Source organism: Terrapene carolina, unplaced genomic scaffold, assembly GCF_002925995.2.
Source record: "Terrapene carolina triunguis isolate 2854851 unplaced genomic scaffold, T_m_triunguis-2.0 Scaffold136, whole genome shotgun sequence".
Classification (NCBI taxonomy): domain Eukaryota; kingdom Metazoa; phylum Chordata; order Testudines; family Emydidae; genus Terrapene; species Terrapene triunguis.
Window position 1 is genome coordinate 5327662 of NW_020664487.1, and position 14617 is coordinate 5342278.

The window sequence follows — 14617 nt, forward strand, 5'->3', positions numbered from 1 at the left end:
TTCCTTGTTCTTCAGAACGGAGAGCCCCCCCTCCACAAAAACACCTCAAAAAAGTTGGAATAAAGCAATTAAAAATGTATGCCTAATTAAACTCCATTTGTCAAACTAGATTTGTTTAGCTGCTGTTTTATTAATTTTGTTTTACTTAGATTCAAAATTAAATTAAATAGAATCAAAAGAACACAGGATGTGACCTGACTATGGACTCTGGACGAGCTCCTGAGCTGGAGGAAGTTGGTGAAGCACCAGAGCTAGGCCAATTTACTCTAGTTGAGGATCTGACCCTATGGTGTTACATTATTTTGGTAAAGAAACTACACCATCTGCTAAAAAAACTCCCTGACAAAGCACAGGAACAAATCTGTACAGACACATGCCTAGAACCCCGACCAGGGGTATTCTATTTGCTACCCAAGATCCATAAACCTGGAAATCCTGGACGCCCCATCATCTCAGGCATTGGCACCCTAACATCAGGCTTGTCTGGTTATGTGGACTCTCTCCTCAGACCCTATGCTATCAGCACTCCTAGCTATCTTCGAGACACCACTGACTTCCTGAGGAAACTACAATCCATCGGTGACCTTCCAGGATGGTGTTTTCTGGCCACTATGGACGTAGAAGCCCTCTACACCAATATTCCACACAAAGATGGACTACAAGCTATCAGGAACAGTATCCCCGATAATGTCACAGCTAACCTGGTGGCTGAACTCTGTGACTTTGTCCTCACCCACAACTATTTCACATTTGGGGACAATATATACCTTCAAGTCAGCGGCACTGCTATGGGTACCCGCATGGCCCCACAGTATGCCAACATTTTTATGGCTGACTTAGAACAACGCTTCCTTAGCTCTCGTCCCCTAATGCCCCTACTCTACTTGCGCTACATTGATGACATCTTCATCATCTGGACCCATGGAAAAGAAGCCCTTGAGGAATTCCACCATGATTTCAATAATTTCCATCCCACCATCAACCTCAGCCTAGATCAATCCACACAAGCGGTCCATTTCCTGGACACTACTGTGCTAATAAGCGATGGTCACATAAATACCACCCTATACCGGAAACCTACTGACCGCTACACTTACCTACATGCCTCCAGCTTCCATCCAGGACACACCACACGATCCATTGTCTACAGCCAAGCTTTAAGATATAACCGCATTTGCTCCAATCCCTCAGATAGAGACAAGCACCTACAAGATCTCTATCAACCATTCTTAAAACTACAATACCCACCTGCTGAAGTGAAAAAACAGATTGACAGAGCCAGACGAGTACCCAGAAGTCACCTCCTACAAGACAGGCCCAACAAAGAAAATAACAGAACACCACTAGCTGTCACCTTCAGCCCCCAACTAAAACCTCTCCAGCGCATCATCAGAGATCTACAACCTATCCTGAAAGATGATCCTTTACTCTCACAGATCTTGGGAGACAGACCTGTCCTCGCTTACAGACAACCCCCCAACCTAAAGCAAATACTCACCAGCAACCACACATCACTGAACAAAAAACACTGACCCAGGAACCTATCCTTGTAACAAAGCCCGATGCCAACTCTGTCCACATATCTATTCAAGTGCCACCATCATAGGGCCTAATCACATCAGCCATACCATCAGGGGCTCGTTCACCTGCACATCTACCAACGGGATATATGCCATCATGTGCCAGCAATGCCCCTCTGCCATGTACATTGGCCAAACCGGACAGTCTCTACGCAAAAGAATAAATGGACACAAATCTGACATCAGGAATCATAATACTCAAAAACCAGTGGGAGAACACTTTAACCTATCTGGCCATTCAATGACAGACCTGCGGGTGGCTATCTTACAACAGAAAAACTTCAAAAAACAGACTCCAACGAGAGACTGCTGTGCTGGAATTGATATGCAAACTAGACACAATCAACTCAGGATTGAATAAGGACTGGGAATGGCTGAGCCATTACAAACATTGAATCTATCTCCCCTTGTAAGTATTCTCACACTTCTTATCAAACTGTCTCTACTGAGCTATCTTGATTATCACTTCAAAAGTGTTTTTCCTCTTACTTAATTGGCCTCTCAGAGTTGGTAAGACAACTCCCACCTGTTCATGCTCTCTGTATGTGTGTATATACATATACACACACACACATATCTCCTCAATATATGTTTCACTCTATATGCATCCGAAGAAGTGGGCTGTAGCCCATGAAAGCTTATGCTCTAATAAATTTGTTAGTCTCTAAGGTGCCACAAGTACTCCTGTTCTTTTTGTGGATACAGACTAACACAGTTGCTACTCTGAAACCTGTCATTATTTTGGTGATAACTGCTAAACTCTCCTCTACTAATGATGGCTTCAGGCCACAAGGTGTGCAGTTGGATGGAAGCAAAATAGCAGCCATGGAACAGTCTGCTTCAGAAGAGAATGGATTTAGTTGTTAGAGGGGGAAAAATCCTTATGCAGCACGTCCAAAGCCAGACAATTGTTGAGTGGTTTCAGTCTAGCTCTCAGCAGACCCATGTTTACATCGGGGAAACCATCACCACAATTGGAGCTAACTAGCACCCTCGGTGGCAGTCTTAGAAGAGAAGCCAAGGATTGAACAGGCATGGAGACTATGCTAACCTCTCAGCCCTGGAGGGAGCGAGGAGCATGTTAAAAATGCAAGCAAAGCTAACAGATACAACTGTTTTCCTTTCTGGACCAGATCAATCACTGGTGGATGCAGGCACCACTCCAGCTGGCCTAATTTGGTATATAGTTGAAATACAGTAAAAACAACCAATAAATTCACTAAACACAGGCTAACTCATAGCTTTGCCACCAGCCACAGAAGAAGCAGCACATAGTTGCACTGCCCCGGGATCAGACCAGGAACCCTACTGGAAACAGAAGTTGCCACCTTGTTCCAGGGTGAAGCAATCTGCACCAGATCATCCCCTCCACACCAGCACTCCTGTGTGGAGCCACACAGTGGGAAGCAGAGACAGGATTCCACCCATTCCCCACAAATAGGCATGAAAGGGGGAAGCAGCAGCCCAACAGAGGTCACTCTCCTCTATGGAAAACTGACAAATTTTGTGGAAATTCTTTTGAAGTGTTCACGTTTTCCCAAACAAAATCCGAAAAGCAAAAACTGAAGAAATGTTGGGCTTTGGTTGTTTTCAGTCTTCCACTAAAAAAAGTGAAAAATTTCCATGAAAATTTTTGGAGAAAAGGGGCACATTTTCATATATTTGTTTTCACTGAAATACCATTTTCCTACCAAGTCTAGATTTAGCTGAGTGGGAATGGTTAACATTATAAACAGTCCTTAATGAACAGGGACTAGATATAGGTATATGACAGCTGGGAGGCAAAATTCTCCCTTATGGTATTTCTACAGTTTCTCACCAGTTTTAAAAGTAAGGCTTACTTCTGCAGACCTTTCTCAAATGAATCAATCCATTAGACTACCCACATGAGTGAGTGCTGCAGAATTGGACACTATGCTTAAATAAAAGGGCAGAAAATCATAATTTATATAATCTTAACACGAGTCTGCTGAACTGGATATAGGTGGGGTGTGTGTATGTGCGCTTGCATGCTTGTCTAGTCAAAACTAAAGTTAGATCTAGTGTTTTACTTTGTGTGGCCACAAACAACAATAGGGCAACGCATCAGTCCTGATTAGAGGGATATGTACATTTTGGTGATAGCTGCTTTTGCAGTCACAACAGCTAGGAAACTTGGATTCTGGAGAAAGAAGAAGAATCAACAGGAAGAATGGAAGACCCTATGTGTCCCTTCTGAGCCCATAGGGGGATTTCAATTCATAGGGCAGGTCTACACTACAGCTGGGATCGACGCTCTGAGATCGAGCCACCGGAGGTCGATTTACCGGGTCTAGTGAAGACCCACCAAATAGAGAGCAGATCGCTCTCTAGTCAACCCCTGATCTCGACTTACCTTACTCTTCTTGTCGGGGTAGACAGGAGAGTTTCTCCCGTCAACCCCACCACCGTGCAGACCCTGCAGTAACTCGACCTAAGGTATAACGTAACTGGAGTTGCGTAGGTTGACTTACTGCGGTTGTGTAGACCTAGCCTTATTCTACTACCCTTTTATCAGTGGTTCTCAACCCGCGGCCTGCTTGCGGCCCAATCAGCACATTAATGTTAATAGACGAACCATGGACACAGCGGGACCAGAATACTGTATACAAGGAGAATTTGGTTCTAAACCTGACATTTTCATGTATTTTGATTGCTCATACCAACAAGACAAGATGTTTTTCCCCCCCGTAGATGTTATCCTTGCTGTATATACCATCCCTCTGTTACCATTTTAACCGTGGTTTTATCCTTTTGCATCATGAAGCAATTCAGTCTGAAAAAAAAATGCATTCTTAAATGAAAACTCTGCATTTTATTTCTGTTTGGAAAGCAAGGCTTCAGCAAATTAGGCACGTTACCTAATGGAGTCACTTATCGAACGGCTACATTGATTAGATTGCAGCAAGAATGAGCTGCAGAGCTGAAAATAGCCAAAATGCAAAGGAAATAGGAAACCTCTGAACTGTTTGACACTGTGGTCTAGTTATGGAGCCAGCTAATAAACCGAAGGGCTGGAAATGCATTATCCTGCTAAACACAATTAGTTGCAAGATCTGAGTTTGAAAAGACTGAATCTAAAATAGATGTTAGAATTTATAATCTATTTATTTTGTAATGGATGTTGCTTCCCCACTGTCATGACCTGCTGCAGGCCTCTTCATCAAAGGATACTGATTATTTAATCTATTTTGCTGTAGGTTACATTTGAAGACAATAGCCTGAGGACATTATCCTATTTAAATACATTCTTATTGCTTCACTTGTTTCTGTGCTAGGTTGCGAGGTGTCCAATTTTCAACCGGAAAGTCCGGTCAAAAAAGGGACCTGGCAATGTCAGGTCAGATGTACTAACTGGACACCAGAAGTCTGATTACTGCAGGAGGCTCCTTGTCAGGCTGCAGCAGCTCCCATTCCAGCCCCCGAGCGGGGGGGGCCGGGGGGGGGGGGGGGGGGGGGGAAGAGAGAGAGAGAGAGTGGAGAGAGAGGTGAAGGCGATCCAGCAAGTGACAGGGAGAGGAGTGAGTGTCAGGGGTAGGGCCTTGGAAGGGAACAGGCAAAGCAGGAGCCTTAGGGGAGCAGGGGGGGGGCGCGGGAGAAAAGAGGAGGGGGAAGAGGGGGGGGGGGGGGGGGGGGGGGAGAGAAGTGGAGAAAGGGCGGTGCCTCAGGGATCCGGTTACCAGCAATTAGAAAGGTCGCACCCCTAGTCATGGATTTCTACATAAAAGTGCATTCTTGCTGCTTGTTATAACCTTAATACATATTCTTCACAACTCAGACAGACAGATGTAGGTTTCATTTTTAGAAGGTAACACTATACATTTTCAAAGGGATTTATTTTGAAAACTTTTCAGATTAGTTTTACAGCTGCATCAGAAAATTGATTGATTGTTTAGTTATTTCATTTACCAAAGGTAATTGAAGCAGATATTTATGAAGTCATTGGGAGGTGAACTATCTCCAATTCAAACAGGTTAATCATTAATATTTGGAGGATTTTCTTGCCATGCTGTATTAGGAGGAGAACATCACCAGACAGACATTTAAAATTGTTTTATTTAAATAAAAACATTATGTATTCTGGATTTTTTTCTTCAACAGCAAACAATATTTTAACAAGCATATGAATTTGAATTTAGTTGAACATTCAAGTTTTTTAAAATCAGGTTTGTTTCTGTTAACTATTTTTACATGGGGGGGGGTCGCGAGCTGTCAACCTCCACCCGAAACCCTGCTTGCCTCCAGCATTTATAATGGTGTTAAATATATTTAACAAGTGTGTTTAATTTACTGGGGGGCTCCTCCTCCAAAGATGCCCAAGACCCCTTGCGAATCTAGCTCCTCCCACAAAATGTGTTGACCAAAGCAATTCAGCAAATGTGGGAAAATCTGTAAATAGTTTGTCAACCTGAAATTGCAATTTTTGTTGAATAAGTTATTTGTCTGAAAAGTTTACCCAGCTCTAATGATAGCTAATTGAAAGGGTCCACCCAATGCACTGCTATTATTAAACAAAAGTATGGCCGATGTCTCAAACAAAATTAATAGGGGCACTGTTGTCATAATTGGAAATACAAAATTATCCTAATTCAAGATCAACAGTAAAAAGTTAGTGGAGGTTTATATAAAGTGTCACAATAGCTTATAACAATAAACACTGATGGGAAAAGGTGCAGAAAGGGAGACAGAAATGCAGAGAGCGTCCAAACAAAAAGGCCTCCTGATATAATTGTAGGACTGTGTTAAGATTATGCCTTATAAACAAGAGAAGTGTGGGACTGGAAATTAATGGACCAACACTGGTGTATCAGAAGTTAGGCCTAATTGGTGAACAAAATGATCAGAGGGTCCTCAAAAAGAGACCTTGGAAGAGGCGATCACGACGCTGATTTACTGAAAGATGAGAGAAGGGGAAAGAGCAAGTTTCATCATCATTGCTGCTGATGCAGATGCCCCACCATCTACTGGGACCTCAGACCTTCTTCATCCTAATCCTGAGAAGCGTCCTGACCAGATTGGGCCAAAAAAAGGGGACCCAGATGACACTGCCACCTAGACAGCTAAATCCCAAATACCACCTGGGATGTAAGGCTTTGTCTTCTCTTCTCCCACCTCCCCAGCTGTCTGTCTTTCCCTACCTTATTTATTCTCTTCCCTTCTGTCTAAAAGAGTTTGGTTTAGCCAGACAAATCCATCTTTTTTGTAACAGTGCTGTGAACTTGTGACCAGAAAGGCAGCTTAAAACAATACCTTAAATAGCCTGATGCTGGTAAAGGTTTACTAGATCTTGGAGCGGTTGATAAAACCACATGCTGTGCTTTTCCAGCAGCTAAGCTGCAAGTGAAAGTCAACACCAGGAAATATCTACACTGCAATGTAAGCCCAGGGTTAATAGAACTCAAGTTAGCAGACCCTGGGTTTATTAATCTAGGGCTAGAGTGTCTACACTCATTTGTAACCCCAGGTTAGGAAATGTTGAACCCTGGGTTTCAACCTGGGACTCCAGCATCTACATTGCATTGTGTGGGCCCGAGTTCAACCCCCATATCCCAGACTGTGTAGTGCCCTCACAAAAGGTGGCTGTTTTAGCCCTTTGTTTGTGGTGCAGGGTGGGAAAACTTGGCAGTCCACCAAACTTGACTGTCCTGAGGACAAAGTCAGCCTGTGGGTTTATGGGATACATTTGGCAGACTCCCAGAGCATGAGTCCAGTGGAGCTGCATTGACACTGCAAGGCAATAGGCCTTGAACCCTGGGTCTCAGCTCAACTCAGGCTGGGACACTCCACCCACATGGAGTCGGGAACCCTGGGTCAGCATGATTTGTATGCAGATGGATGGGGGAAAGAGTCGAGTCTCAGTTCAAATCCCAGGCTTACAATGCAGTATAGACATACCTGTAGAGACAGATGCTGTATTTTCTTCTTCTTTTGTATGTGTTTGTCTTGTTTTACCTACCAGGAAATGGGATCAGACAACAACAAACAGCAACAATGACAACTGCAGCCCATTTCAACTAACTTCTTCTCCCCCCCGCCAATGCCCCTTATCTTTAATAAAAAAAAAAAAAAATCCCCTTGTCTGGCAGTCTTCCTTCTAAAGACTCTCCAGCTAAAAGGAAAGGGAACAAGGGTGTTGTTAAAATGAAAACCTTACTTAATATCTTTAATAAAGGATTAAAAAGAATTTTAATGGTGTTTTCTCCATGGTACTAAGGAGGCTCAGGTCTCTAAATACCAAACCGCAAACTTTTTTTTCTCCCCCCACTTTTTACACTATTTAATGTTGGACAGCAATAGGGTCAAGTTAACACTTTGATCTTCGGGACCATTTATTCCATCTAAATTAATAAAACAGCACACCAGCCTGGAATTTGTCTAACTAGCTGTAATAGGTCTCCATTGCTCCACACAACTGCAGAGGAAAAACATTTATTTAAAATAAGGACAAGTGGCTGTTTTAAATATCTATGGCCTGGTTCTTATCTCACGAACAATGATTTTACACCAGTGTAACTCCATTAATTTCAGTGAAGTCACTCCTGATTTACATTGGTGTACAAGAACAGACATGGAGAAACTAGGGGCTAGTCTAATTCTTAGTGCCAGTCTCGGATTATGACCATTTAATTTCTAGGCACAAGGAGATCATAAAAAGAGGCAAATCTCAGTGGAAGTAAAAGGAAGATCAAAAAGGCTTGGTACACAATTATGCACAAAAATGCACAGGTAGTTATAGGTCTCTTTAAACACAGTAATTGCATGTGCAAAACATACAAATCAGGTGTTTGCTCATGTGCAAGGCCAATTGTGGTCATTTTTACACAGACACCACATTTGTACATGCAATCACAGTAGTTACACGTAAAATTCGGTGTGCAATTGCACAACTAAACTCTTTGAAAGTCTGTCCATATATGACAAAAGATAGAGACAAGCAAACTTATGGAAATGTTAGCCACAAAGACAAAAAGAGCATTTACCATTACATGGCTACTGTACAAAAATATTGTGTAATAGTAAAAAGTCATGGAACTCAAGAAATGTAACCCATGACATACCCCACACAGGGAAATGCTACTTGGGCCTAGGTTCAAATAAAATAAAATCTCACTTTTGGATGGAAACTTTTGGATAGTTACCATTCACTAAAATTACCACCACCACATGCAATCAACTAAATCCAAACGATAGTCATAGTTACAAGGTAAAAACACTGGGATGCACAGTATATCACAACAAACCAAAACCGTAAGAGGCTGCACGAATACAGATTCAAACCTCCAAAAAAACCAAAACACCACACACCAAAGGAATCATTCCCAGTCCATGCAAACAATAAATACTCAGAAAGGAGCTCCTGTAGGGCAATCAAACAACATAAGCCACATGGCTCCAACCTCCTTCCTGCATTTGTAACATTGATCATTGGATGCCGGATTAAAGTGGTTAGTTATTTGAGCGTGCATATGTAAACATCAATAACAAACAGAGGCCATTTCAAGTCAGGATCACATTAAGGCCTTGTGCCCATACTCAAATACATCCGTCTGATCAGCACAAGAGAGTTTTGTGCCTTCAATCTTTTCTCATTAGCCCTTAAATGTCCCTAGTGGATCTGGCTGTACAGCTAGAAGCATTTAATAGTCAATATATTATACGCTTTTTAAGTAGCAGGTTTCCTCCGATCAGGTTTTACAGGATGGCACAGATTATTCTGTGGGTTGAATACTCAATACGGTGTCTCTGCTTTTAAGAAACTGATCATTTAGGTACCGAGAAAATGTCTCTCTTCCTTTTGGTCCATGAACAGCAACACCTCAATCTGAATCACATGTTCAATGCAACTGGTCCTTTGTTGTTGTTGTTGTTTTTTTAAATCCTCTCCAAATTCTGAAGCCTAAAACTAAAAAGTAGACTTGATCTGCCATAGCAGAGTCAAGGCTAAACCTTTCAACATCTTCACTACATCTTTCAGTGCCACTTCTTAACAATCTCTTTATTATTTCTAGTGAGGGCTTCATATTCGGACCTGAATTAAGATGAATTAAGGCCTGAATTGAGTAATTCCAGCTTTACAAGTTTCACAGACAAATTTTGTTTTCTCTAATAAGAGGCTGAAGGCCAGATAGAGTGACATCTGTTTACACCAGGGGTCTCAAACTCAAATGACACCTCCCCCCCCCCCGCCGCCCTCGGCCCCGCCCCCACTCCACCCCTTTCATGAGGCCCCGCCCCTGCCCCGACTCTTCCCAACCCTTCCCTGCCCCCATTCCAACCCCTTCCCCGAAATCCCCACCCCAACTCTGCCCCCTCCCTGCCCCCGAGGGTGCAAGAGGGGTGCAGGGTGCGGTGGGGGCTCAGGGCAGGGAAGTGGGGTGCAAGAGGAGTGCAGGGTGTGGCAGGGGGTCGGGGTGCAGGGTGCGGCAGGGTGCAGGGTATGGCAGGGGGTTGGGGCACAGGAGGAGTGCGGCATGGGGCTCAGGGCAGGGGGTTGGGTGCAGGAGGGGTGCAGGGTACGGCAGGGAGTCAGGGTGCAGGAGGGGTGCAGCATGGGGCTCAGGACAGTGGGTTGGGATGCAGGAGGAGTTCGGGGGGTAGGATCTGGCCTGGCGCGTACCGGGGGCAGGGCAGGGTCCCTGCCTGCCTGCCCTGCCCCCACAAGAGGCTGGAACGTGGGGAAGGGGGGCGGAGGGGCTGTGTGTTTCTGTTGCTTGAGGCACCGCCGCCAGCAGCTCCCATTGGCCGCGGTTCCCCGTTTCCGGCCAATGGGAGCTGCTGGGGGTGCTGCCTAAAGTAACAGCCACACACAGCCCTTCCACCCACCCTTCCCCACGTTCCAGCCTCTTCCCGGAGCTGCGCAGGGCAGGGCAGGGAGAGAATGCCCTGCTACCGGTGCACGTCCAGCCACCGCTCTGGTAAACACTGGGGAAGGACGGGGGGGCTGCAAGGGGCTCACAGGCCGCAGAAAATCACCCCACGGGCCGCATGTGGCCCGCGGGCCACGTGTTTGAGACCCCTGGTTTACACCATTGGAGGCTATTGACTTCAATGGAGCTATGCAGATTTGCACACATTGAATATGTGGGGTTTGCCAGACCTGAAAACAAGCTAATGTTTGAGTGCCTTTGTGGTTTAAAGTTGCTGATTATGCATGGTGCTATTCATCTCTCAGTAGAGAACACAGTCATTAATTTCCATGTGACTAAACCATATCAACCTTATCAAGAAACAAAAGGAGATGCTTTTTAAAATAGACAGCTTACATGTTAAATTTTGAATAAAAATAATTCTGCGCAACACCGTCCAACCCTAAGTAAAAAGTCTGTTTGCTCAATTTTGCAAGAATTAGGTACCTTTCCAGTTTTTATATTCAGTTCTGTACTAGTCCCAAAGCCACTGTAAATCCAGATAGATATCATATTCAGCAGCATAAGGTCTTCAAGAATCATGGCCTTTCAGCTATATGAAGAAAGGGTCTGGTTTGATTTATTGCTATATGATTTACTACCACATCTGGCAACACAGGGCTAAGGGAGGTTTATGAGGAAGGAAATGCTGCTTGATGCTTTTATAATTAAAACAGACAATATGTGGACAGCGTGCACAACATAATTCTGTTTTTTTGTGAACATTTAGTTCAAACCTGTGCCAGACTAGAGAGGAGACTAAATCCTAAACTAAACTACAGATGGTTTTGGAACCTCATTTTTATGCTTTTCATCATCCTGAATGGTTCATGGGACAAACTGAGGTCCATTTTCTTCTTTAAATTCCGACTGTTTGTCTGAAAGAAATTACCCGAGGAGAGGTCGTCCTTTCCAGGAAGAGTAATGAGCAAGTCCTTCCAGGAGTATGGAAGCTGCAGTGATAAATGAAGGTGAAATGTCACACACATCCAGTAATCACACTTTATGGCCAGAATTTTCAGAAGAGCTCAGCAATCACAACAAGGGCCATATTTTCAGCAGACCTCAGGAAACTTGGCCAGAGATGTCCTAGTGGAAGCTGCTGAGCACTTTTGGAAATCTGGCCCAATTCTGGGTGCGGAGCACTTGAAAATCTGGCTCACTGTTGTTTTTTCTGAAATGGACACATTAAAGGTGGGTAACGCTAATAGCTGAGCACAGAAAGAAAATGCTCATCTTCCCCTTCACTAAATCCTAGGAAAAGAAAAGGAAAAGTTCGCCAAGGATCAAATGTCTAGCTGGCAATTTGTCATTTGCACATATGCTCACCAACTGCTCATCTGGCCCCCAGTACACCATAATGTCCTGAGACATGCCTGCAGCTATAGACAATTGGCCTGATCTAGTAGGACTTATCTGGAAGATCTGAGCCAGTGTGTTTACTAACATAGCAAGACTAGATAGGTTGGATTAACATGCTTCTAAATATTTACATCTGTGACTCTATTGAAGAATAAAGTGCTGCAGTTGGCATGAGAAATAACCCTAAGAAAATTAAAAGTTGCATGCCATAGGTTATGCCTGCATATGCCCTTGTATGTGTATCATTTAGTATATAATTCTATGGAGAGACCCTCACAGGAGTACAGCCTTTTCATTGACTGCACTGGGATTTAGATCAGGCTTCTGATCCAGTCTCCTGTTTATGCAGGATTGTCCTAAGAACACGGGATATATGACCGGAAGGGGCTAGGTGATTGAGTCTGGTCCCCTGCTCTCACAGGCAACCCTGTTATATAATCCCATTCAAAACTTTATCAAGCTCCATTTTAAAACTAGTTAAGTTGTTTGCCCACAGTACTTCTATTGGAAGGCTGTTCCAGAACCCCACTCCTTTGATGGTTAGAAACTGGTTACGTTTCTTGACATGCAAACAGAAATTAGATAAAAACATAAAATACTCTTGCTGGAAGGCTGCAACATAACACTATTTCTTAGAATTCACAACACACAAGATCTCCAAAACAGAAAGAAACAAGGCAGACTGCTCCCTAAAGCAGAGAGCCCAACTCGTCCCACCTTACTCCAGGCTGGTTGTTTGCAAACTGGCTACTGCTAGACCCAGATCACACACTCCTTTATAGTGGTCCCTAGCCTGCAAGCAGGACTAGGTAAAAAACTCCTGAAAATTAGAGTGACCTGCTACAATTTTAACAGAGTTTTCAAATACACCACAAAAACTGTCGCCTAATTTTCAACCTAAATTTATTCATGGCCCGTTTATAATTTTCTTGTACTTTGTTCAGTCTAGGTTAAACAGCTCAACAATGGTAATTCTACAATGTCTCTTGGGAGACTACTCAAGGGTCTTATTGTCAGAAGATTTCACGGTTAGAAAGTTTGCCTGACATTCTAGTAGATCTCCCTGGTAAAGGGCTTTCCTCATATTAGTCTACATTTAGGATTGTTGTGTGTTGCAGAAAGGCCTCAAATTCAGGCTGGAGTTCAGGCTCCCCTTTAGTTAAAGATGTAAACAAGAGTTCAGTATGAAACTTTGGGGGAGGGGGAGGGGGAAGAGAAAGAGGAGGAGGGTGCCCTTAGAGCCTTTGGAACAGAAACTCTAAAGGTGATCCTGGGTGTTACAACAGCAAGCCTTGATTCCATCTCCCATTTTTTTTTTTTTTTTTTAAAAAACACCAGTTACAAATTAAACACACACACAAAGTTGGAGTTGTCCTGTCATAGCAAGTCATTTTATTACTCTAAGGATTAACTCATGTCTCCATTTGACTAAGATTCTTTGGATAAAGGAGAAGTGGTATACATACATTTTTATTTGGACTTCAAAACATCCTTTGATAAAGTGCCTCATAAGAAGTAGCTAAGGAAGCTAACTAGCCACCTGATGAGTGGTAAATACTATCATAAATCAGAAGCTGCTAGCAAAGAGATAGGACATAAAGTGTACAAATAAGTGATCATTTTCAATAAGACAGGTTGATTGTGTGGTGTCCAACTGATCTGCGTTAAGGAATGTGACAAATAGAGGGATCTCTTAGTTTGGATGTGTAACTGAAATATCATTTCCATGTCTCAGCTGTGTTTTAACAGGCCAAAAGGTGTCCAGAACTGGCAGACAACTCCAACTCAGAGCAGAAAGGAAACTCACCATCCCCAGAGTGGGAGAGATTACTGTGGACGAGAGTCACCATAAAACAATATCAAGAGCTATTCACCTCATTGACACTGATCAAAACTCCTAAGAACTGAGACCTGGGGTACTAGACTCCCTGGAGATATAGTTGAGGCACAGAACAAGTTAACAGATTTTCATCTGGAATAGTCAGGCTCTTAAGGAAGACGCAGGGTAACTCTAGAAGGCAGGAGACAAAGGTTGCCTGATGACCACAGACAGCTGAAAGTTGATTTTGCTCTCCCAGAGAATGCAAGTTCCTAAGTTGTATGCCTTCTCTTACACTTTAAGAGGACACAGCCTTATCTAGCTTTCCTTTCAAAAAAAGTCTAAAGCTTCGCTATGACAAGATACGTGTTTAGGTTTAACCATTTTTCTCAATGCTTTTGAACATTTAAATAAATGTACTTGTTTTAAAGAACTGCTGAGTTGCCTTGGAAAATTCCCATCTGTCCCCAAAGAGAGGTCACTCCAGAGGCAGCCCCACACAAAGGGGCTTGCAGAGTAAGGGAGGCTGTGGACCCAGGTGCCTACTCTTGTTTCCGTCTTGGAGGTCCAGGATCACAAGATCCACCGAAGGAAGGAAGGAAGGAGTTGCAGTCAGTGGGAAACAAATCAGGAGCAACCAAGAGACCAAGGGAAAGCAAGCAGTGCAGCAGGCTTAAAGAGAACAGGGAAATGGAAACACTTTCTGACAGCGAACTAGTTTTTGTGGTTCAGTCTGGAGAGGATTCAGAAGCAGCTATTGCAGGGCCAGATTGTATCCTTCCACTGGGAAGTCTGCAGGAGGGGGGGTACCCACCTCAGTGAGGTTCTCCCAATGGATTTCCCTCCAATCTGTTCTGGCAGGTGAAGGAGAGTATCACCAGCAGAATCTAGTGTTCTCTACAAGCAGGCATAGTGCAAATTCAAGCCACCAC